Here is a 26041-nt window from a genome sequence, read left to right as displayed (position 1 = left end):
CTGTGGTCGCTGTGGTGACCTTCCTTCCTTTCGGTGGCAATTCTTCTCTAAACACTGTGGGGCATTGCTGCATTCAGGTGCAGGCGATAGGCATGTCGTGTGTGCACTAGATCCCGATCAGGTCAGATCGATGGAATCGTTTTGCTTACAGAAACTCATACGCACACGGACAGACACAAGCCTGACACACCGGGAAGGCTATGGACACAACAAGGGGGGCCTACACGACAGGATCGATGACGTTTACGACCGGTGGCGTCCAAGATGGCGGCAACCTTGAGAACACAGAAACAATATTTTAGTCGGTTTGTTTTGTTGGGGGATTCTGCTCGTGTTTGGTTGTTTGCTTGTTGGACGGGAGTTAATCGGTGTGGCGGTGTTGGAGGTGTGCAGCGGGAAATTGGATACCACAAACAAAACAACGTAGAAAAACGTAAACCTCGTAAATAAAAGAAAAGAAGAAAGCAGTAAAAGTCGCCTTCGTTTGAAAATATAACTATACGCTTTGGAAACGAATCAAGTACACGAATGCTTGTTCAAACCCGAGTTTAGGATTTAAATCGTCAAAGAATCAATGTAAACAACGCAATGAGACATTGATCGGTTTTGTGTTGGCCTCCTGAAGGCCGTTCGGCGGCCATTTATTCTAGTGCGTTTGTGTGGTGCTGTAATTCGTCATTACTCGTTTCCGTCCGGTCTCACAGAGATTTTTCCTGCCCGCGTAGTTGACGCCATCTGTTTATATTGTGCTGTGTACCGCGTTGAGGTATTCGACCGGAATGTTGTTTCTGTGCTTCTCAAGGATGCGCCATGCGAAGAGGAAGTCTTGCGGAAGTCTAGATCCCCAGCCTGCCCTGTTCCACATGCCCCTAGCCCAAATCAGCCATTGCTGCACTCAGTCTGCGAGTTCGATATTGGTTATGGATTTCCGTTTTTCCACGACTCTATCTCTCGCTAATGGATCGACGCTAATGAAATTACTTCTAGCTCAGCGTTCGATCGAGTCCCGAGTTCATGACCGGGGTTTCCCCGGTTGACGGTCAGCTTTGGGCTGAGAACTCGTGTAATGAGAAAATGGGGGGCTTTTGGGTTTAATGTTGTTGGTTTCTAGTAAGCGATGGTAATGATTCGTCAATCATCCCATTAGAGCGCGCGCGTGTGGCGTTACTTCCTCCCTCCAGCCCACTTCCCTCCCATTCAAAGCCCCAAAACCGTTGGATCTTTGATCGGTTCGCGTCATCGACCGCGTAACCTCAATCGATCGAATCGATATGCTGCCGATGGTAAAGCGCATGTAAATTAAGATCGGGACCAAGCACATACAAAACCGGAAACATGGAAACGCATCAGAAACAATAAACATGAGCGTGATGATAAAATGAAAAGTTTATGAAACATATAAACTGTAACAGAAAACACCTGGAAAGGAGCATCTAAGGTTGGAGATTTAATTAAGGGAAATTAAAATGAGTATATTTTAGACACTTTTCAGGGCAATCCAATCTACCAATTAACAGAAAAGTAAGCTGGTCCATTTGACACTCTGTTTTTGAATTAATAAATGCACCTCATCTTTTTAACAGACAAGTTTATAGAATGTAACAATTCGGCGACAAACTGAAACAATTAAAGACAGAGCACTAAAGAAGTTGTTAAAATGCTGCCAAGATTTTGGAAAAGATCTTCTAACGCGTGGCTTTTCCTCCCTTCGAAGGGCACAAAAATAAACCCATCATCAAAATAAAGATCGAACCTTGCGGTCCAAACGCAAGCCTAGAGAACGAGTTACCCTAATTGAGCCTTCTCGAATCGTTCCGTTCGATCGCCGGACCATCTCGTGGTCAAGGACTCACGCCGTGTCCTTCGCCAATCAACCGGTCGTTTCGAGAACCCTTCTCCCTAACCCGAGCCAACCACCAAACCCGGGACACGATTAGCTTCGTTAGGAGGCAGACGACTTCGTGGTGGGTTTTCCTCCCGAGTTGTGTGTATGTTGTGCCAAATAATTGATTACCATCAAACGTCGTCTCAATCACGGAATCTAATTTGAAATTTCCCCTCATTATTCATTATCGTTTGCAAATCGGGGTGATTGGATGGCGTGGAGACGAGAAAAAGAGGCCGCCCAGGAAGGAAGGAAAGAAACAGAAATGGAAACCCGATTCGATCGACTCCGCAACCGGCCGTCAGCGTCAGCGTAATGTAATGCAAGCAAAGCCTATCATTGTTTCCGGGTTGGCTTTTGTGTGATTTTTTTGTTGCTGTTGTGTCGCTTCCTTCTGCTCCGGGGGTTGGAAAATGATGGGGGAAAATGGCTCGGCAGGGACAACTTCATCCGGTTTCTTTTTTTTTTGTATGTTATTGCTGGGGGAAAAAGGCAAACGTTAGCAGTGGGAGGAGGGTAGCACATCTATTTCCGGCAGCTTCCTGCGTCTTCTGTCCGGGGAAGAAGTAACAAAGTACAACGAAGGACGACCTGTTTCCTCTATTGACAAAACACACATAATGACTTTATGCCTTACTCGGTGTGCGTGTTGGTGTGTACCTATCCGCACATTTTCCACCCCTATTGTGTTCGCTTCCGTTTCGCTCAATTCCCCGTTGGGACAAGTGCCCGAAACCGGTGCGTATTTGCGAAAGGCAACCAGCTTACAGTACCGGCATCATCTCCTGCCACTGTTTACCGGGTTTTCTTGCCGGCAGGTCGGTTTTGTGCACGTTTTCCACCCGCGTTCTACGGTCGTTAAGGGATGATGGCAGCTTTGTGCCCGGGATCAGACCGTCAAGGGGCAGATAAAAACGAAAACCTTGTCGCGCGCGCAACACTTTGGGGAATTTTCAACATCTGGTCCTACGCCGTCTCGCCAAAAAGCATAAATAAATAAATAACCACTCCATTCAGATAAGTTTTGCAAAAACCGGTTCGCTGTAATTCCTTTAAAAAACTGTGAATTTAAACATCCCAGGAGGCTTGGCGCATTTAAAAATAAAAACTGAATGAGAATTCTGCCATAAATAGAACGGATAAAATTGTCCAACGTACCAAACGGGGTGAGCATCTACTCTCTTCCAATTTACGATGCTGCCAAGGATAGCTGGCAATCAATCTGGGTCAAATTCTTGGCATGTTTCCTAAGGAACCAGTGTCACGTCGGTTCCGAAACCCCGAAGCCGTCCTTGCATTAGGTATCTGCCACGAAATGCGAAGAATGTGGAATGTGGGATGTTTTATTCATAGACCCCTGTGTATGTGACTAATAATAAACTCAGAATATCAACCCTCCTATCGCAACAAACCGCACGAACCGGAGGGTGACGGCTGGTATCTCCAGCACCATCGGACCAGAAACGCTACCCATCCGTGTATCCTCCCCTAATATCTTTATCGAGCGAGCCGTTTTTCCTCGCGAAGAAAACCCTCGTCCCGATCGCACTGGGCGATTGTTCGAAGGGAAGCTCATTAAATCATTTGCCATGTAACCATCATTGGCAACACGTTTTGGGCGACCGTTGCTGGATGCGCTAATAAACGGTCGGACAAGGCGAACCGACAGCTAATCCTGACCATTTCGGTCTTGTCCTTGGCTGGTGTTCGGATCGATATCGATCGAGGAATTAGTGGCTACCGCAGCAAAACGGTTCCGATTGGACAGTTTGCGGTCGGATTACGGCAGGGCTCGCGGCAAAAGGACGCAAGGTTCATGTTTCCTTACGTGTAACATTGTGCAAACACGAGACTCCGAACGCTGGGAAGTGAGAAGTGTGGGTGGTGTGATTAATTGGAAATTTCCGCACCTAATACCGAACCGAGAAAAGAAAAATGAATGTTCCTTACAACGGGCAGTAATTATTTAGTCCAAAGAAATAAAGAACAACCGGAACTGAAGGAACTGACATATTGGAAAGCAACCTGAACCGGTCACTAATCAGCTCATGGTTGTAGGGTATCCTAGCCCTAGTCCCTAGCTGTTCCTGTGGTTCGCAAATTTTTTCGTCACCTCGCCAAACCTGATACGTGACTAAGTCGTCAGACCCCGTAAGGTCATTAGGAACTGTTGAACAATTGCTACAAGTGGCGTATTATAGGCGTCTATTGTAATCCTTCCCTTTTTTGCGCGACTCTAGTTACATCCCTTCAAAACACCGTTCAATACTGGGTGAACTTCAGTGTTGTCCCGGTACTAAAACCCTCCCCCGATGAGCTGCTCAACTACCAGTTCAGGAGTTCAATTTCAACAACCTGCCTTTTTATTTTTAATGCTGTAATCCCAACACGGTCGAGCGAGTCATTCATCAGACCTTCTGCGAGAAAAAAGGGGGTAAGGTTTAAGTGCGTCTGGTGGCCGGTTACCAACAAGCTCCAGTTCTCCCGCAGGGGATGGTCTAGTCTTTGATCTGTGACGCACCTTCGTTGCAGTCTACTCCGCCGTACGGCTTGAAGAGACTTGGAGGATGGATGGTACTTGAAATGTTTTATTGTGCTCTCGTATTGCTCCCGTTGCTTCCGGACCAGCCTCCGATATGGACGACAGCTATGACGACGAGCATGAAGCATGAGCGCGTTGACGACGGTTGACAAACAAAACTGACAACCCCCGGCGACATCCCTGGAACGCACGCAGGGCGCACGGAAGGCTCAAGTGGAGTGATTCTAGTGAAAATATTTGCTCAGAATTAAATCCACGCTGGCTGGAGCGGGAGGCCGTTGGTAACCGGTCGTTGTCGTACGCCCCGTCGCAGGTCGAGTTTCGGGTGGTGGTTTAATCCAATTGAAAATAGACAGTCGGCAGTAGGACGTGACCCTCCGGTATTCGAAACGCGACGCACTGTATGCGAATGGTACAACACGGGAGATTGGAAAGGTGCGCCAGCACTCCGATAAACTACCAGAGATTCCTGGGCGAGAACCAACGGCGGACGGATCGATACGCAGCTACGCGTTCTCCGTGCCCCGAAGGAGGCGGTAACGCTGGACCCAATTAGGATAATGAGGTGGTACGGCAACGCTTTGCTACGTTCCACACAAAAAAGGGACAGCGTGCTGTGTTGCCGGCGTGTGGCAACTTTAAGAATTCCCTGGCAAGAGTACCTGAATTCAATTTAAGTATAGATTGATCCTTGGTTAAAGTTCTTTTCTCAAATTGAAAATTCTTTTCTCTAATTTTTAGTAGAGTTACCATTAAACCCTTCCAATAATTTATAATAGATTGCCAGGCAAAATAAAAACACTCATACAAAAATATGTTTAAATTCATTGATTTCCAGTAGAGTGGTAATTTATATTCCTGGTCATCAATTACTCTTTGAATCGAGATTCATGGAGATTACTTATAAAACATTCATTTGTTTTGGTTGGTGGACCCATGTAAATAAAAGAGTCATGAAAGTTCATTAAAGTTTCATCAATATTCATTAAAGTTTCCAAATATTAATGTTTTGATATTCAAGTCTTCAAAGATTAGCAAGTTGTGTTGGTTTGGGAATTTGGAAAGCCTTGGGGTAATGATTCATGTGAATGAATCTTCTACCAAAAGGTTTATAAGAGACAACCATCATCGAATCCGAAATTAATGTTCAAATGAATCATTATTATTATTTAAACCAAAACACTGAGCCCACGGGGAAGTACAGTCGTTTAAAGTGTAATAGGCAAGTGGCAAGCATTTGGTACTGGTTTCCGTATTTTCCAAAAAGGTATTAATCTTGAAGGAGCCCTCCTTCAAAATGGTAGTTTTGTTATCCGACCTTCGTCGTAAAAGTCAAGATGCTTTTGAAAAATTGATCACAGTGGTTGAAGAAACATACCTCATCGACAAGCGCAGCCTTAGGGTAATAAAATGCAACGAATGATAGTGCAGCATGTAATAAACTGGCCGATACTTTCTTCCTTAGCTCGAATTCTGCCACGAATAACAATTTTCTTAATGTAATGGCAGTGAGCAAACCGAACCTGAGCCTGGTGAGAGTGTATACTGATAGAAAAATCGATTTTTCCTACCATGCCATTCCCTTCCCGGTACCACGCCCGTGCCAACAAGGTGTGTGCTAGACGTGCAGAAAAACTGTGGAACCCCAAGAAAATACCCTCCGGCGTGCAGGCACTACCGAGCCGCAGTGACCTCGTAAATCTTTTTTTGTTTCCTTTCCCGCTACGCCCAGGATAATTCGGTCTCCGGTGAAAGGACTCATTCCCGGGCCGTGCACCGGTCCGACTACTGCCTGAAAGACTCGCTGCTATCGTGTAAAAGAACACCAACCAACCGCCCCGTCGTGGGCCGAACCGGTGGTAGTCAGCAGTTTTTCTTCGGTGTTTTCCACCACCCGTTTTTCTATCGCTCGGTCGAAGGGCGCGGGCATAAATGAGTACTTTCTTGTGTGTTGCGTGCCGGGACGTCATTAAGCAAAGGCCCGAAACGAAAAACTAACCACACGGAACGTCAGTAAAACCCTCGGTTTTCTGTTTTCACAAGCGCACCACTTGTGCGTCGGTTTTTTTTTTCTCGTGAAATACGAAAGGAATAATTTCACTGCTCCACACACTCGAGTGCCTAATGGGCGTATGAGTGAGGAAAAACGATGACGCCGGCGGTGCACCGTCGGACGTCATTAGTCGAACGCATGAGTGAGGTTAAGTGCAGTTCAGAATGAGTCGTCAATAGTCGCCGAAGGAGGCGAAGGAAAGGAAAGGTTTCGCAACTAAGGACTCACAAATTACCTCGAATGAGTGTGGAAAAAGTTTGAGCATTTTGTTTGCCGATTCGGAAAAACTTTTTAGCCGCCATAATCATAGTTGTTCTGTGCCATTCTATCCAGGGGCTTTTAGAATTTGCTTACCCACTTTAAACTAGAAAAATTCTTGGAAACATCTCCCGAGGTAACAAATCTCTGTCAAGTGGGAATCTACTTTGCACTTTCCACTTTCCGCACTCACGGACCAGATATTGGATGTGATCATTTAACGTGCTCGTTTTTTGAAATTGAATTTGAACGAAAAATCACTAAACGAGTCCTCGTCACGACCGCCCACCAAACATACACGACCAGCTCGAGAAGGAAACCGGTTTGAAGGCTCCCGGTGTTGGGCACATTTTCCACATGGAAAGAGAACCGACGTGTAAGAAAAATCGATTGCTAACCTCATTCGAAGAACGGAGAACCGAAGGAACAGGCAGCCCAGGTTGTTGGTGAATGATTTCGCGGGAAGCAGTCCGAAGAAAAGCAAGCAGGACACACGAAAGGAAAATCCAACCTCCGGCACAAGCGTCCCGCCGGAGGGTTCTTTTCCCTTCGAATTACCCCCTTGCACCCCGGTTGGCTTCGAGTTTGCTAAGAACTTTTTTCCTTCCTCCACCGAAGGTAAGGGGAAGTTATGGTTGTGAATTATTTAACAACATTCGTGTGAATATTTTATGAGCAAAACATAAGGTAAATACGGGGAAAATAAGCCGCCGAAAAGGGCCCAGCGATGGATGTGCTACCCTCGAGCGGAGGGTAAAAGATGAACGCTGGGGGAACATGGGAGTGCGTAGGAGTGGTTGGAAGGACAGGAGAGCCGGAGGATCCTTGTCCGGAGGGAATGAAGATTTTTCCACCAAACGGAAAAATCAACCCTCGTTGTTGGTAGCTCGTTTGTCGTCGTGGTCGGGGGTTTGTTGCTTTATTTTCTCACTCACTCTCCCTTTTTGCTATCCATCTCTCTTTTTCCCTCTGCATATCTCTCCCTCTTACACACACACACTTTCGGGTCCTCGATCAACGGCCGTACAGCATAATCCCCCCGGGGGTACGTTTTCCAATTCAAGTGCGCACGGAATGTATAAAACTGTAATACAATTTCCATCTGCAATTGTGACTGACACGGCGCACTCACTCAGGCAGACGGAATGGTACCGGTGATGTTTTGCGGGAGTGAAAATGTAGCAGACAGAGAACCCCTGGAACGGGCCCGATTATGTCCGCCGGAAAAACCTGGCCCGAAGACGGGAATCGCACACGGGCGTGAGCGAACGGAACGCGATGGGGTTCGTTTCTAATTTTCCACTTTTTTGTGTGTATTCCCGTCAGTTCTATTGCCAGGGAAATTTTCAAGCAACCGTGTTACATTAGGTTGGACAGCGACAAACAGCTCCTGGGAAATGGTGAGTGCCGGGAGGTCAGGTGCTTGAAGTGGCGCGGTTAAGGGTATGCTTTGAAAAATTGACGAAATGTTGTTTTCGTTGAAAAACGATCAGATTGACTTTTTGCAGAATATTTAATTGAGAGCTGGTTAGATTTTCATCTCAAATACTTTTTTAAGAATGATTTTAACAAATTCTCCTATATTCTCTACGTTATAAAGAAACTGTTCTCGATGTAAAAAAGAAAGGGCTTAAAGGACAATGTTAATCAGATTCAAATTTTAATGATGCTGCTCTAACACGGCCTCGAGGGTCATTTCATTTTTCATTAAACATATTCGCGGATGAAGTATTGCGTCATTAGTATTTGAAGCGTAAATAAGACGCTAACGATGGAACTGCTGCAGGGAACCTCTCTGAAATACAATTTAAAATTTCATTCACTGTTTTTCCGGACTTTTATTTCACTCCGGTAAAATAAATGGAGTGCCCTGCTGGCCTTCGGTGTCCGGTGCCAGTAATACAATCGCATTCATTTAGCCTTTTCCCATGCCCACACTGGAGATACATTTTCACAAGGTTTTTTCCTCCCGTTTTCGCAAGGCAGAAAACGTAGCACGATAGCGTGAATAATTTTACACACCACGTTACACTCGTCCAGTGTTACGAAAAGGTGGACCATCCCTGTCAATTTTGTCGCATCCCGGCGTATCCTTATCCATTATCGCCTCCATTGTCACCCGAACCGCTAGCGGAGAGGTGGAGTGAATTATGATTTTTATTGCCATTTTCCGTGGCACACGACGACAGGCTACTGCTGCTGGGAAGGCTCGATGCTGCAACATCAAACCGAGGATGCTCTTAGAGCTAAATCCATTTTCCCCGAAACGATCGTTTTGCTCCCCGTGCGCTATCGAGATGATTTTTCCTCCGCTCCATTATCGAGCGGGTGTCATCTGGTACGCTTTCCACGCTTCCCAGCCACGGTAGAAAACCGCAGACAAACCAAGCGAAACACACACACACACACCGTGAGGATGGAAGCAGTTGGACAAACTTGTAAAACAACCCTAGTTGTTTAGATAAGACATCCGGTTGATACAATCATAAGTGCACCCCAAAAGCGGATGGGAAGCGTAAGCCAGCATCCATCTTGCTCGGTTGCCTGTTTTGCGGGGGAAAATCCTCAGCCGCTTTCCGTAACGATACCAATGGGAGCTCGGCGAAGGTTTTCGTTGACATCGCAGTAGACCTTTGCCCAGCCTTCCTTGATTGCTTTCATTTCGCTTTCGGGTTGTCTGTTGTGTCTCTATTCCCGGCCTTCATGAACCTACAACCGGGCTTGTGGAAAAGCGACCTCGACTGTCTCGCTGTGGGTGTGATAAACGCAAGACGAATTGTGATGTCAAAACAAAGTATAATAAAGGAATTATAATGATGAAATATCGTATCGCACACCTCCCCACCACCCAGAAGATTGTTGGGATGGGTGCAGTTAAGTGTCGAGCCCCTGGCAACGTTTCGGCGTCTTTTGGTAGGCGCATTTTTCGAACCTTCACCCCACTGGCCTGGCTCATCTCCGGCACGGAAAATGAGTTTTCGAACCGAGGGTGAGTATGGACTTTTTTCGTCCTTTAGTAGGGATTTAAAATAACAACACCGATAAAATGTAGGGAATGATCTGAAAGAGGAAGGAATGGGAGAGGAGGGGAGGGATTTTATACACTCTCCCCACCTTCACACAGAATTTTCCAAGCCAGCTCTCGAACGATGCCCAATTTAAGCCAACGCCATCCGAGGACCAACAGGCGATTGTCCCTAATCATTGTCACACCGGGGAAAACTCTGCCCGAGTTTCCAGCTTTTCCAGCATGGCCAAAGTTTCTCGTACCGCCAGATGATGCCGCTACACGAACTTTGATCCCGCCAGCTTAGGGAATGTGGTTACGTTGGGTTTTCCAATTTTCAACGCCGCGTTATCCCGCGCCGGGGGAACGAAAGGAACGAAAGGCAATTTCGTGTCGTCTGGTTTGTTTCGTTGAAGTAGTTTTATTTGATGTGTTTTACTTCTTTAATCCGTTACAAGTGGCGTGTTGTTTGGAGAATCATTTTACGCCAAACACCAAATGGAAAGGCCCCTTTTTTTCTTTGGTTTTAGGTTAAAACAGTACGAAAATTTTGATCGTCTGCGCGAATTAGTTTTGAGACAGGAGATAAAGAGGTGATTCGTTCAATGCTTTCGATAACTTGTTGCACAACTAAGAGCTGTTACAACCGTGCTGCCATAGGTTTAATCTTTTCAATTTATGTTTGGAGACAGATGTAGTTTATGGAAGTTAGTTTTTTTTTAAATATGTTATATTAGATTAGTTATATTTTAGGGTTTCTGCTTGGGTTTCAATCGAATACATAAGTTTTATTGAATTGTATGAAGTATGTCGTACTGAATGTTTTACTAGTGTCTAGATATGCCTTTGTGTTTGTCTTGGAGACTTAGCTTATACACTTATTATATGAATGATTTATGAACTATTTTATCCATTCATTCATCCTAGTTCGTAGCATTTAATTATTTTCAATTTCACGGAATTTATGTATGAAAATGTGCTATTGTAATATATTTCAAAAACTTTCTATGAAATTAGTAACCACTCTGAAAGAAAGCTCGAACAATATACCATTATAATTTTGGAAAATGGTTTCGTTACGTAATCGTTTCCGAGTTTCTGCCTCATTCAGAACTCGCACGCGGTGAAATTCTCATCCATTTTTCGTGCAACGAAAGGTTCGCTAGGTGTTTAAGGGAGAATTTTCATCCTGTGAAAAGGGCAGGTGTAAATTTCCACATTTCATCCCTTTTATTCCCCCTCGTGTCCAAAACGGAACGTGATTGTGGTGAACGGCTTTCGGTGGCGAAACACCTCCACCAACATGCACACACACACACACACACATATAGAAGGAATTCTGCTCGCTCAGGATCTCGCTTTCTCTCTTTCTCTCTGGCTCTTCCCAGTTAAGAACATACCTTTCGGCAGGACCCGCGTAGGAGTAGGCACAACCACTACAGGTGCAAACCAGCGAGAGCTTTCCACAATGAGAATGAGAACGAGAGCTTTTTGGTGCTATGACCGGAAAAACCTGGTGGCCCGTGCCGGAAAATGCGGAGCACGAAGTATGTGGCCGCCATTTTGCTTTTGCGAACATGGTCCATTTGGTACGGCAGGAAAAGTTAAACGGATCCGGGCAAAGTTTATCATTTTCCATGATCAAAAGGTTGTGACCGAAATTTTCGTCGATTTTCCCGATTTTGGAACAGGCACAATTAGGCACGTTATTAAATGATTTAATTTTACCATCCCCCATTCGCGGAAAATTATTTTCTCAAAGTGAACGAGATAAACTGTTTCCAGCGTCCATTGTTCCAATAAATTCCTTCGTTAGAAAAACCCCTTTTAGTAAAAACGTAAATAGAAAGACTCAGGAGAAGGAGCACTCCTTGGCGATGGTTTAATGGAATTAAAAGCAATTTTCTTCTCCGTCCGTACCGCGAAAAGACAGAACGAGACAGAGGACGGCAATTTTATTAAGAATTCCTCGTGTTTTAGCGTTCCACTTCAAAACGCTTCTCGGCACGAAAGGGTCGGAGTTCAACCGTAATCAAATTATGTAATTGTTTCACATTGTCTCCCATTTAATAGCACGCCTTTGTGGTCAGTTTCACAAACGAAGAGGATGAGCGCGTTCGGTCTGGAGGGATTTGGTGTCCCGTATGATTCGTTAGTCGTCCTTTGAGTGATGATGTTTGAAATAAACGGAAACAGTAACTGAAGAAATGAAAGTAAAAAACATAAGAACGAAGACGATTCTAAGGATCACTGGTGTTATTTGATTTTATGCTGTTATCCTGCCCGAACACTACTTAAAAGGAATGGGAAGGTGGCTATCGGCTAGCAAGTCTCAGCCCTCTGGGATGGTTCGTTTGATTGGATGGCCAAGGACTGGGTGGTGGTCTGGGTGGGGGGGAAAACGTCGCACACCTACCTGTGTCGGGGATGGAAACGCTGTTCAGCCGGTTCGAGAGGAATCCACGGATGTTGGTGACCACCTTCTGGGGTGACCCGGTGGCCCCGAACAGCGAGCTGCCGAGTTTCGAGAGCAGCGCGTTCGATTCACCCGAAGCGGCGGCGCTAGTGTTTTCACCGGAAGCCGCCACTGTCACTGGGGTGGTGCCGGGTGTGTCGGGGTGAAAGGAAGGGTGGGTGGATGCGTGTGGCAGAGGTGCCTTCTTTCTTCCTTTTTTTGCGAATGTGCTAACAACACACCTGTAAAGGCTTTCACTTTCGTTTGGCTTTCGCTACGAAATCACTTCACACCGCTGGAATTTGCTTTTAAAATTTCCCTCTACACCAACACACGCGCACGCACGATCACGCACCCACGCACACCCCCTCCCCGCTTTTCGGCCGTGTGATCCTCGTGAATTAGTTGCGCGATCAATATTCGGCTCCCGTTCTCTTCCCGACCGGCTGCTCGAGCTTAGCGCGGGGTTTTCCAATTCTGCTCCCCCAGGGAACGCCGCGCACACTGCTATTCCTGCACCGGAAACGAGGGTTTGGTGTGGTGGAAGAATTAGGAAAATGAGTATTACATAAAATGGGTCACAAGGGAAAACAACAGTTCAAAGCATGCATGTTCACGAAAGGTATTTCAATCTGTTTTTCCACTGGCCAAATAAGTCACCGAAAGGAATAAAATATAAAGACAGGACAAGATAATAAAACAATTCTCCTCTGAACACACACGCACACACTGTCCGCACAGGTCCTCCAATCACACCACACATTCGTGTAGAATTTCTTTCAACCGATGTGGGAAGAAGAAAATCTAAGCAAAGTGATAACAAAACCAGAACTATACGAAAATAAAAGAAAAACCACCAATCCCTAGCAGAAAAACTTTCGCGATGACACTGGAATTCCTAAGGAGCCCTTGCCAGTGTGTGGAATAAAAAGGGAAAAAAAATCACACACACAACACACAACATAAAATTCTGAACTATTCGGTAAAGGACTGACCACCACCGCGTTCGATCTGGTCCGCAGCGAACGTTAGTACATTCTAGCCCGGTGCGGCCGATTCTTGGGCCGTGGAACCTACGAAAACCCCCAGCCGAGCTGAAATTCACCACACACGCACACTGACGGAAAGTTCGGAGAGCCAGCGCAAAATCGCTCCAGTATCCTTACGGCCGGATTTAAACTCACCACCTTCATGCTCCACAGTGCTGGTGTGTTTCCAACAGGACATCGGATTCACGCTCCGAATGTCGTTGTGTGTGAGCAAGTGATTTTTTTGTGTAGTCCTTTTCCTGCACGTCGTTGCGCATGTCCGGTTATCGCTTTTCACCAGGCGCTGGCGCGCTGATTGGTCCGACCTCCTTTCGACTGACGTCACAATCCCGTATCGACAAACCCATAAATGTGGGTGCCCACATTCCGCCACACCGGTCCGGTTCTACCCCAGAGCCTTAGAAGGACATACAGTTTAGTGTTTGTGTGTGTGCGTGTATGGGTGTGCATGTTTGCTCAACTTGTGTCCATGATTTATCCTTTAACGCTGGAATGAGAACCGAAAGTCGGGACCGACTGAAGGAAACTCCAGAACGCCAATAAATTGCCGACTTTGGATATTCACATTTGGTACTGGTTTAACTTTAGCCCCCTTTGCGACGTAAGAGTTTGTCACGTTTATCACCGCGTGACGTTGGGAGCTTTCGGGTTTCCTCGAGCAATAGTTTGTTTTTTCAGGCATTGGAACACAAAGCATGCAAATGTCACGTCATTCAGAACTGTCGGATCTTAAACATAAAAAATGGAAGCATAACCAAAGTTGTCTCAAGACACGAACGTTGACTCCCGAAGCAATCTTTTCCGATACGATTTACCGCGGTTTAGAGTGTCTGCTACCCCTTTCGGTGGATATCGATCCCGGAGTTAAACATTTCCAATGACTTGGCCATTTTTCTAAGTTATTCAAAACACTTTTTCCAAGGAATGCTGCACTGCTCTCTGCAACCTCCACCCGATTGCTTTGACTATTTGTTAATCGTGCTGTGAAATTCCACGTCGTCCGTTGTAATGGCTTCTAGCGCGCTCTGGTAGGACGACAGTATATGTACATTTGATAGCATGCCGTGCAGTGTTTCTCCTACCAACAGCGATAGACTATAAATCGTTACACGAAATGAAACTTCGTCACAGCGATCGATTTCGATTTATTTCGACCTCCGGTGAAAACCGTAATTTGCGCCAAACCAGCGCGCTGTCATTCCCGACGGACGGAATCGACAGACTGGTAAACCCTAAATTACACTCGTTTCTGCCATGCTTAATTGTTTGCTTGTTGGGTTTGAATTGTTTTCGCTTCCATTTTTCAATTTGATCGACTAGCGGCAACCGCGGCTACCACGTGTTTAATGAGAATTTGTCTAAAAACAAAACACCATTCCATCTAGTTTTGTCCCGAGGAAAAATTTTCCTCGTGGTCGGGAATTCCCATTCGTTCCCATGACATGGAACGAGATGTGTTAATTTTTTTCCAAAACTGTTTCTAGCTTTAAATTGTAAATGATCACATCAAGTAAATGAGCACATCAAGCAAAACTAGTTTAAAAGTAGTAGTTTAAAAAATTGTACCGATTGATTGTAATTTGAAAAAGATTTGAAAATGAAAGGAAATTGAATAAATAAATGTTAAAAACGATTTTTAACAAATCAATCAGTAATGAATCATCAAACCAAATAGATCCATTAGACTATTTGAACAATACATTTGTTTGGAAAAGGTGTAAAACAATAACATCTCCTTCAACCTCATTAGATTGATATTTGTTTTTGAAAGCAAATGTTTACAAGAACATTAAACAATGTTCAACGCCAAACAACTTCGAACAATTGTTTCATTTTATCTGATGAACCAATTTATCTTTATTTGCTTACATGTTACAGGAGTTTATCTCTTCATTTATGCCAAGGTCCAATGTTCCGTTGCTAAGTAAGGAAATAAATAGTGGATGGAAAAACAGTACGGACATTTTCATTTGCTCACGCTCCGCCGGCACATACGGTGACTCGGTGACATTTTTCTATCACCCAAGCCGCGGTGTACCCGTGTGATGGCACTGCAAGTGAAGTGCACTCCAGCCGGTAGCCCTCTTGACGCTGCATCGTTGCATCCGGATGCGGTGATGCAGAAACGGATTCCCCCAGAGAGATCCCTCGAAGCAACCGTGTGTTCAGGAACTGTCACTGTCGGTTGTGCGGTTGGTGTGTTTGTTCCGGCACGGGACACCACAGATAAGGCTGTCTGGATTCATTTGTCAACCAGCATCGGGAGCTTTTATTTCGGAAAAACCACTCCCAGTGGCAATAGATAATTTAGAAAAGTTTCCTAAGAAAGCATCGAAAATGTTTAGGAACTGTGATCCGATCCCTCGAGAGTGCCGGATCCTTCGAGTTTATTTTGGGTACTCGTTCTGTGATAAGTTTCTTATTATTTTTATTTGGTCCATTGCTAAAAACGATCACGTCGTTGGGGCGAAAATTGGCTTCTCGGGGGGAAAATTCTTTCCTGCCTTCATTTATCAATCCCAAGCCGGGCAAACAACGGGAAGACCACGAACGGAAGATATATCTCTACTTTTTTTTCTTACTTACTACTTCTTCTTCTTCTTTTTTCGGTTTTGCTACGTTGAGAATATGATGCTGAAAATGGTATCATTTACCATTTGATTGGTGAACATTCATCAAATATGAAGCTGCACTGTCTTTCCGAATTTTAGTGGTGTTGTTGGGCTAAATTTTCCATATGGCCTCATTGGTAGATTTATGGTCTGCTATTCAAGGTTGCAAAAGCAATGATGATGCATGAAAGGTTGTAATTTTAATAAATATAATGTATACTATAGTGCACGCTTCGGTGAACGGAGCTCTATTGCGACATTGATAATAAAAATAATCTCTACAATTTACGACTTTCATCCGAGAGTCTGAACTCATGAAATATTTCATCATCGTCCCGGGACGTCCCGGGTTTGCGAAATTTCGCACAATATCGTTTCCTTCAGTTTGTTTTATATGTTTTACTTTCACTTTTTCCTTTCATTCTATTTTTAAGCATTCTTTCATGCTTCATCCGAACGACTTCAAATAAGCCGACGGCGATAGATGCTAGCAACAGTTCGCCTTTCCACGCTTCGGGCAGAACATTCCCGCGAGAGGCACGCAGACACGCACCGCACGGTTTTGATGGCGTAACATTATGGCGCTGCTTTTTACTTTTCATCTGTTTCGACACACTCGCACTATCTCTTTTCCCTCGAGTTATGACCTTCACCGAGCCTGGCGAGCAAACGAAGCGAAAAAAAAACAAATAAAACAACGAACAGGAAAAACCCACGGTGATCTGCCAAGCCAAAAACCGAAATAGGCTTATCGGAAATGGACTCCAGCTGGGGAGGAAAATTGTCCGAAACCGTGCCATGTGACCGATAGACGTTCGCAACGTGCTGACACGCATCATCACCACAGGTAAGGTTAGGTAAGGTAAGGCTCTGTCCCCCCCAGGTATACTCCAATTTTCCCGTCCGGGAAAGCGTCTATGCGATCGATTCTTGGCCATGGAACGGAAGTGTGTGGAAATGCGTGTAGAAAAATTCATCACGACATCGTAAAGTGCGTATGTACATCAGGTGTGACCGTTTGTAAGGTTTCCTCGCTTTTGTCGTCGCATCATAGGAAGTTGGTTGTAGACCAAAGAGCAAAATTCTGTTGTCAATGTCGGCCTTTTTATGTTTTTGCGTCACCATTACGTCATACAACATCGAAAAAAGGAAGGAAAAATGATGCCGAAAACGATAAAAAGTTGTTGTGTGCTTTGCTTATCGTGTTGTTGAAGCGCCTGTTTTTGGTGCAACTTCTTATCCACGGAAGATGGACCGCCCCTCTCCTCCTACGATTGAATTGGGGCAACCACCGCAACGGAACAGGAAAGTATTCATCACGCTCGCTCGACGAAAGGCACGTCAAAGGTTGGCCAACCGGGTCCTTTTCCTCCACTCCCAAGCCAGCTCCGAACATTCGAGTCAGAGTTTTCCGGCGGCCAACCAACCAGTGAACCACATTTTTCAACCACCCACACGAAGGATTCCCATCCGGAAGCAGGAGAGTGAGGAGGGGTGTTGGGAGAGTGGGGGGGGGAGGGGGGAGGGGTAGGAAAAACTTTGGTCATAAATTATCCCAGCCGAAAAATGGCGGCGCTCTTTGACCCCAACTCAGCCGTCTTCTGCCCAAACGAGCAAGTGCAGAAGTGTTGGCTGTAAATTTAATTTTCCATCCCGTCGTAAAGCTTTCGGGTGCGTTAGAGTACTAAAAAAAAAACAAACACACACTCACACACTTTCCCCACGGGAGCTCCGAAAATCCTTTCCATCGTCGTAAAGTTGTTTATTATTTTATTTTATTTTCGTTTTCTTTTTCTGCCTTGTCTTCTCACATCGAAAACACTTTTCTTTTCTTCGGTTTCTTTTTCCCGAAGATTCGAATGTTCCGTTCAAGTCGGCCATGATTTTCATTCATGTTCGCATTTCTGTGCCATGCCATGTGTGCTTTTCTTTCAGTCGCACATTTTTCCATACTCTACACCGGGAACGTGTGGTGAATTCTGGTTAGAACGTACGAAACTCACCACGCCACAGGCGGCCGTTTCGTGGAGAGCATCCTTACGCTCTCGCCAGTGGAGGATTTTCTTCTCAAAATGTTATTACTACCATTCATGATCCCATTTGTGTGTGGGTGTCCTGCTGAGGCTTCGTTGGTAGTGGTTGCGTCGAAAAGGAAATATCGTAACGGTAATCTCCTGCGTCCGGTTTCGGAGGGCTCTTACTTATGTAACGGAATTTGAAGGCGCATCGAATCCAATGCTCTCACAAGTCGGTGACTTTTCGTTGACCTCCACGAGGAAAAGCTCTAATCCACCTAGCAAGGGCCCGCTACTCACACGTTCCCACACCGACACGTGTTTCCTAAGTAAACGCATGTGTTTGTGATTCTTTTGGTTCTGAGCGTACGCGCGTGTATGTGTGTGTGTGTGGTGTGGCGTAATCCTCAAGCACTTATTCCAATCCTTCTGTAGAGGAATGTCCAGGAGTTCACAATGAAAAAAGCAGACAAGCAGTTTCCCGAGCCGTTGCCAAACCCGGAGCTCTTCTCAGACCGAATCTGTCCAAGCTGGTGGAGGTGGAGTTCCAATTGTTCCCCCTCCACCATCTTCTACCCTTCCGCACCACCCCAGGCGATGGTAAAGTGGTGTGTAACTTCCGTGGAAAAGGCGTGGCGTTTTCCCAAGAGACCGAAACGCCACACACGTCGACCCTTGCGAATGGCGTATCGTCCCTTTCCGGGAACGCAAAACTGGGGAAAAAACATGTGTGAATCCGGAGCAAAAATCGATCAGGATGATTATCCAATTCTTGCGACGTTTAGAAAGCACGGGGTTTAGATGCGCGGTCCGGCCAGATTTTATTTCACACACGATTTATCATGACACCGTCTTTCGGTTTGGCGCGCCATGATTGTGTGAGGCGATTGGGTTTTTTTTGTTTGACATGTGTCTACGACACCGAGTAGTCAGATTTTTTACAAAAGGAAAATCCTGTTCATGGACAGCGTAGTAGCTTCTTCTAGCGTTCTAGTTAGGAACCTTCTGCTCTACGGGAACAACGGTATGTTCCACACTAACAGAGATTAAAACTATTTCCACATAGGCAAAACTAGGTCAACGGCATTTATTATTCACCAGCCACCAAGAATCTTATCCTTTACGCTAAAGTGTACCGTTTATCCCGCTATGTGCAACACTTCACTGTCATAGGAATGGTGACAGTCATCCTCCTCCCCCCGTTAAGGTATCGTGTGACGCCCCGGCTACCTAGGAAAGGTGAAGCTGTATGTTGTTCATAAACTCCTTCGGCTGCCCTTCGGCTTGACGGATGATGATCAAAACTGCGAACACCCAGCTCGATCGGGTGAGAAAATTAGTCTTCCTCCTCGGCGGGTGGACGGGTTTTCTCGTGCCGTATCTCGCAAATGTAATCTGTTTCAGTTTTGCCATTTATATCCCCCGGGTGAAGGCCTCTTTCGGACGCCTCCACCTCGCGCCGGTGCTTGGCTTGGTCGGTGTCGGTCGCGACGAAACTTGATCCGATCTGTGCGAAATGCTTTATTTTTGGTTGCGGCTTTGGTGAGGTGAAGCCAACTCACGGTTAAAGGTCAGCTGCTCCGTGCGGGTTAGATCCGCAGGTCAGATTGATGTAGAAATCCAGTTCGCTTAAACACTTCAGGGTCGGTTGCTGAAATTCTATATGGTCTTTTTCTTATGTCTGTTAATATTAACACTGTTTTCTTTAGAGTCGGCGGGTGACTCTGCATCTCTGAATTACTTGTCCTCCGTAGTCCACGTTGTCATCATTGCATGATTGGGTTTTCTAATTCGATTTTCAAACCAAAACGGAGCACCCAGATCGCGGTGCCGTATCGGGTGATGGTGCTAATCCACCCGTCCGCTCGTCGCTTGACCAAATTGGAGCCACATCATCAAGCTTATTATTGATCCACACGGGCAGATATGTGTGCCCAAGTACGACAAATACCCTCGAACCCGTTTCAAAGCAATTGGAAGTTTGACGGCGATTAGCTGTAGCTGTGAACGAACTGCTGGATCTTCCATCTACCGCTTTGAGATGAGATATTTTGGATAAACCGACAGCTGCAGCGGAGGTTTCGCCAAGGTGATGAAATGATGGCACGTACCTTCGCCCGATGCGGCGTTAGCAATGACGACACTACGGCAAACTGGCTGACGCTGGCAAAGGGTGGGGGGGGAGGCTGAAGGATTCTTGTCGGAGTGCATACATTCATAATGCTCCGATGAGAAAGGAGCACGAAATGAAACCAAATCGTGGCACTCTAATGAGGACGACCAGCTAGACAAGGGCCACAGAACGGTAAATGGTGCTTGGCAACGGTGTTTGGTAGGAAGGTTTAAATCTTTGTACCGGCCGACCAACGAACACAGGTACAGCCGTTGGCTTACAGTGCGACTATCACCAGAGATGATAGAGATGAGCTTACAGTGGTTGTCCCAGCATTTGCTGTTGAGTAATGGAGGTTTATCGAGAAAGTATTATATTAGCAATTTATCGTATGTTCTTGAGTTAATTTTGTACGTTTCGTACTCATTCATTTAAGACGGATTCATTTCAACAATTGTGCAACACTAAACTGTACACAAATTTAAAATGCACGTAAATAAAGTAACCAATATCGACGTAGAGGTTTTCAACAAATTTGTATTAGAATGTGAACTATAACTGCATCAACAATTGAAGGAATTTAAAAGCCGTGTTGAACAGCTATAACCTTCAATTTTCGTTTACTTTCGAGCCTTTTTGGAAACAAATGATTTATTAGTGGTCATTGTATTGAAATTAACACATTCGCTTTGTTAATTATTGCGTTATTGCTCTGAAATTGGCAGCTCTAATTTATTTGTTATTTTCTTTACAACCAATTGTTCTACTGTTATTTCGTGATTTTTGACGGTTTTTTGAAAGATTTGATGAAATTTGATTATAATCTAGTGTGTAGTTTGAAGCATTGAAGCAAATCCTTGCTATTCCTTTGCATGTCAAGAAACTTTAAATGCAATGCATCGTAGATGGTTCAAAGATATCACTTGATAAAAGTTGCCCTTATTTACTTTGGTTAACATCAGCCACTAATGAATACGTTACTGTAGTCAGTGAACGGTTCTGGTGGCAATCGGTACCCGTACCTGATTTCTTCTGATGTTCCACCGGCAGCAATCCCGCCGCAGCCTTCATTTACTTTCATTTTTAAAACATAATTCAGAATTTATTAGCCCCGTTCGAAACGGCTTCACGTGCACCGTTTCAGCGTCGCTAGCGGTGTGTTCACTAAGTACACTTCACTTGCTTCAGGCGCCTCCATGAAGCGTCATCTTTTCCCAAATATGGCCAACACCTTTGGTGAACATAAATCCTCACTGCACACAGCGAACAGTGCACTTTCATTCGTTGCTGGTGAATTTTCTTACGACTCCCATCGTGTGAGGTCACGCCGGGGAATAAGTCGAGCAACGTCAAGATTTGCACATTCTCGGCTCATTAATTCATCGAACCACGAGTGCGTCATTGCTATTTTTGGGCAAGCTTGCCTCTTTACCGTTGGACATTTTGGTTGTTTGGGTTCACATTGTTTTACAACACTCTCGAGCAGCTGATCGCCGTTGTCAAAAAAAGGCTCGTGAGTGGTGCTCGAAAAACACCAACGTTTCGAGGAGGCGATCGATAATCGATTATGCGACCCGTCAAACAACAACTTGGACGAGTACTTGGAGGTCTGCAGACCACTACTGAGTTCCATATGGTCCAATGGTCACTCGTTCAATATACAAATGGAATATTCGGACGTCTCAACGAGTTCAAGCACGTGCCGTCCCTGAGCAATGACACAAGGAATTATCGTTTTATCCATCTCGTCGGGTCCATGCCGCAAGGCCGAGCCACTTTCGCTGTTGACCCGTCCCCGGTCCGTTGTTTTGCACGATCGGCTTTGCGGTCAAGGTTATTGCGGCGGGAAGGATTGGGATCGCCGGCTCATCGATCGTCGCCTTTCAAGTGATGGCTTTTTATGATACCAATCGCTAATCTCTTCCCGCAAGTACGGCCCGGAGGAACAGCAATGGCAGAGGTCAATGGGCGTCTCATGTTGCCGAGATTATCTAGTTGGTACTGCGTGACAGTTCAATTCTCCCATCGATTGGAGTCGTGTTTATGGCAGCATTAGCTGTAATGTCGAGCCACACTTTTTCCCCCGAAATGCCTCATTTTTTTCACCGAGGCCACCTGCATAGGACGATGCGCCAGCCGGAGGTTAGATAATCGATGCACCGAGCAGAGTGTATGCAGAAAACTGGCGAATCCATTCCCCCTCGAGGATGCCCGATTTCGTGCAGATGATTAATGTTGATCGCATCGCGCCGATCTTCTGGTATCTCCTCGATAATGATGATCAGATGGTACACTAACGATAGCTGCCGGTTGTAGGTTTTGCAGGTTGTTTCGTACCGCCTGTTTCTTGTCTTCTTAATTCTTAAGCCTTCAGGCTTGAGGGCGATGCTCAACCCCATCCAAAGCATGTTGGGAAGGATGGCTTCCTGTGATATTCTGACTGGAGAATGGCTTCTGGCAGACCAATTCGGAGTCCAAATTGCCAGGCTCTGTCATTGATCGATGCAGATCGTGCTGGCGTCATTAAGGGCGGATTGCTAACCGTTTTATTGTATCCAAGCGTCAAGCACCTTTCGCCGCAAGGGGTGTTTAGATACCTTTGAGTGCTCGAAGTGCGGTTAGTTAGTGTGCCTCCGCCATGCAGAATATCTATGACTCATCATGATTTTTTATGACGATTTGGTTTGCTTGTGGAAGTGAGTTCTGTACTACAGAACTTAGACAACTTATTTTGTGTCACCAAATGAAATATTATCTAAGACAATACAGTTGTTCAGTTCCTACACAGACGAAACCCCTTCCTTTGCTATACATATTTGCGTTTCCCGAAGCGTACTTCAAAAGACTCGTCAAAGCTCGAACACGTTATGAAACACGTCTGCGAAGGAGTAAACCTTGCTCACAATTTCGAGCCGCCGTTCGCAATTGGTCATCGAAATATCGTAAATGGATGGTTTGGCCATTCCGATCGGATGACCAGCCCCGATCCCCGGGCAACCCGGTCATTACGAATTGCCACCGGAGCGGGTCGTGTTTGGGATGCAAATAATTATCGGTGCTCGAATCAATTTGCTTTTCATCGTAGCATCAGTTGTAATGTTTCGGCATGCCTTTAAGTGAAAGGTGGCTGGAGGTGTGTCGAGCAAATATAGCAGAACTAAGTTGGGGCAATAAAATATGCTGCACAGAAGATTCGATGTCCATCCGGTGCTGGATCGAACACATTTGGATTCCTTTCACTAGCATTAGCTATGCAATACGGAGTAGGTTGTGAGAGGATACTCTTATTACATTCCTTTTTTTTCTACAAAGCGATTGTACTTGAGTTTTGGAAAAATTAAATGAACTGTTGAAAGGATAATTCGCATAAGTCATTGATTTATTTATGCATCGTTCAATCTTTTTTAAATGTTGTGTAGTAACCTTCGTGGATCGTTCTCAGTACAAAGAGGATGCAATAAAATCAAAAGTAAATGCATGAACTACTTCCAAAGACGTTGGCCCGACGTTGCACGTGCAGTCGGTTAATTGAAGATGAAAAGAAAAACGAAAATCTGAGCCATCGTTAGGCACCTAATGACCGTTTGGCGGGTCCATAAATTGTGTACCACTTAGCGCGAACAGCGGATGGTGCTATAAAATCACTTAATTTGCGTGACTGAGGTAACTGCCGCTGAGGTACGTTGAAGAAAAAGCTCGATATTCTCTTATTGGCCTGCGTGCTGCATGCGAATGCATTCAAGTTTTGTGCATTTTGTGGCACGTGCTGCCATCGACATTTATGGAGGTGATAAGGGGCTACATAAAATGTGAGGTGAAAGGGTTGGAGTTTGGGGCGAAGTTCTAGGAATTATAATTTTCGCACATTCCAACAGCTGAACAATTTGGAAGGAAAAAAATTATAAAATATATTTTTGTGCTTCTTTATGTTTTAAACGTTTAGTCACAAGAGATCTTCTGAATCTTTGTTTGCAAATCACATTGTTGCATGTTCCTTAAGCAAAGCATCGTTTCCTATTCTAATCTAATCCGATTACTAAATTTATCTCACCACAAGCCGTACCCGGGCTTGTTCCTCTTCCCGGCTGGGAACTTGTTGAAATACAAATTTTTTCGCCAAACGTGCAAAAACTCCACACCTTCAACCGGCTGCGAACAAACGTTTCCCGCCGTCGATAGCATCGAACTGGAACGAAAGTGTCGAAAAGCCGTTACAAAAATGGCATGCCAACGCAAGGCGGTTCGAGAGGGGGGTGCCAGCCATCAAAACCCACCCAACAACTGTTATCTGCAACATCGCTTCGACTGGCAGAGAATTGGATTGTTGTGGAAGCGGAGAAAAGCGGCGGAGTTGGGCAAAGTGGTGCACACGTTTCATCAGTGTTATATTTATATTTAATCAGATAGTTTCAGGTTAGTGCCCGGCCATTGGACTGGTAGCAGAATTTTCCCCGGGTCAACAATGCACTGCGGTGCCCAGTGAGCTGCGAAAAATCAAACCGATTCGTCCGAAATCTCGGCAGAATCTCGTCGGGGCGTGCGGTGCAGAGCATCTTGCGCAAAGAACGAGCTGTTTGGTGGAGACCGAAACCGAAAAGAATGTCGCAAGAGGCGCGAGATGGCCGCCGGCGGGTGGTTTGCTGTTTTCGGTTGCTGTTTTTATTCGCTGCATCCACTCTCCTCCGGTTTTGCGATATGGCTTATTTTGCATGGCCACAATGTTTGCGATGCTGAACCATCCAGCAACCTTCCGTAGAACAAGCGGCTGAAGCTAAAGAAAAGCAACAATTGAAATTTAAATAATTGAACAGATTATCTTCTATTCCGACCACCCCGCCAACACCCTTCCACCGCAGGCTTCTTTTCCCATGCCTCAAGCGAGTTGCTTTAGAGACGTGTGAAGGGGACGTTTCGGAAACAACATGCTTTTAGTGTGTTTGTGTTAAAACGTATGCATACGGTGGGCGCAACCGATTAGCAAAACATAATCTCTAGCCTAAGCCAGCGGGCATGTACCCGTTGTTTCAGTCATCGCCGTCATATCGCCATCGACATTAGCATCGATAGCGGTCGTTTATTCACCAGGCCAAATGCAGTAAAAACCTGCCAGCCTAAACGGTACACCTGGGAGACATGTTTTATGTCAAGCGTCGCATAATGGCTACATGATTGTTTGATTCGTTTCCTGCTGACCTTGCGTTTTCTTTTTCTGAAACGGATTTGTTAATTATTTGAGAAATTAAATTTTTCAGTCAATATCAAATACAAAACATAGAAAGGATGTGTTAAAAATTACGAAAATTTATTCTTACATTTATTTATTTATTATTATGGGTTCCGGACTAAAAAACGACATCCCCATACGAAATCCCACTCTCTGGGGACCTTTCATGGAAAGACTGCTCCAAGGGACATTCTTACATTTAATGTCATCAAAAAATCGTCATTATTTCATTAAAAAAATCTGTCTGAGCAAACTAATTATAAATGAATGAAAAAACAAATGTATATGATAATCAGTTCCTTATTACATAATTATATCACTTTGTACACATGTTAATTCTGTTCAGTTTTTATTAAGAATTATACAAAAATAACTTTATATTGATTTATTGTTTATACCTTTTTAACGGCATAATTCCCTCGATGCAATTATAACTGGAAGCTAAATCAATAGCTTAAACAAATTTATTGCTTCAGAGTTCACCCATTTGGAACCAAATTGGGAAAAGAAGAAGTTTCTCCACCGCCTTGCGGAAAACCATGCACAAAGATGGACGCAACAAATTATTCACCTGTCTAGCGTTTGACAGATGGTTGAAAAATTGTCCCTCACTTCCTGCATCGGCAAAACCAATCCATCACTGAATTTGTCACTGCCCGCCGAACATCTTCAAAGGCATTCAAATCTAAGCACCTGGCACCCTTCCTTCGGCCACTAATCTACCTCATCATCACATCTGCATGTTCAGATCGTTCAATCGGATGGATTGTTGTTGTGCCGATGCCTTTTACCACGTGAACTTGAAACGGTGTCGCGGTCCTCATCGCG

The 26041-nt window shown here is 45.1% G+C and overlaps 2 protein-coding genes across 2 annotated transcripts in view; both read right to left on the bottom strand.

The window, feature by feature from the left end:
- The window catches only part of LOC131271467 (choline O-acetyltransferase), a 31102-nt gene extending 18881 nt beyond the window's left edge, over positions 1 to 12221 (bottom strand). Inside the window, exon 1 of the mRNA XM_058272908.1 lies at positions 12162 to 12221. The gene's annotated coding sequence lies outside the window, so the exon portion shown is untranslated. The remainder of the gene's footprint in view (positions 1 to 12161) is intronic.
- LOC131271470 (adenylosuccinate lyase) overlaps positions 1 to 26041 on the bottom strand; it is a 331885-nt gene that overhangs the window by 91043 nt on the left and 214801 nt on the right. The window lies entirely within an intron of this gene.

Source organism: Anopheles coustani, chromosome 3 (assembly GCF_943734705.1).
Source record: "Anopheles coustani chromosome 3, idAnoCousDA_361_x.2, whole genome shotgun sequence".
Classification (NCBI taxonomy): domain Eukaryota; kingdom Metazoa; phylum Arthropoda; class Insecta; order Diptera; family Culicidae; genus Anopheles; species Anopheles coustani.
This window is presented reverse-complemented; position numbering and strand designations above follow the sequence as displayed.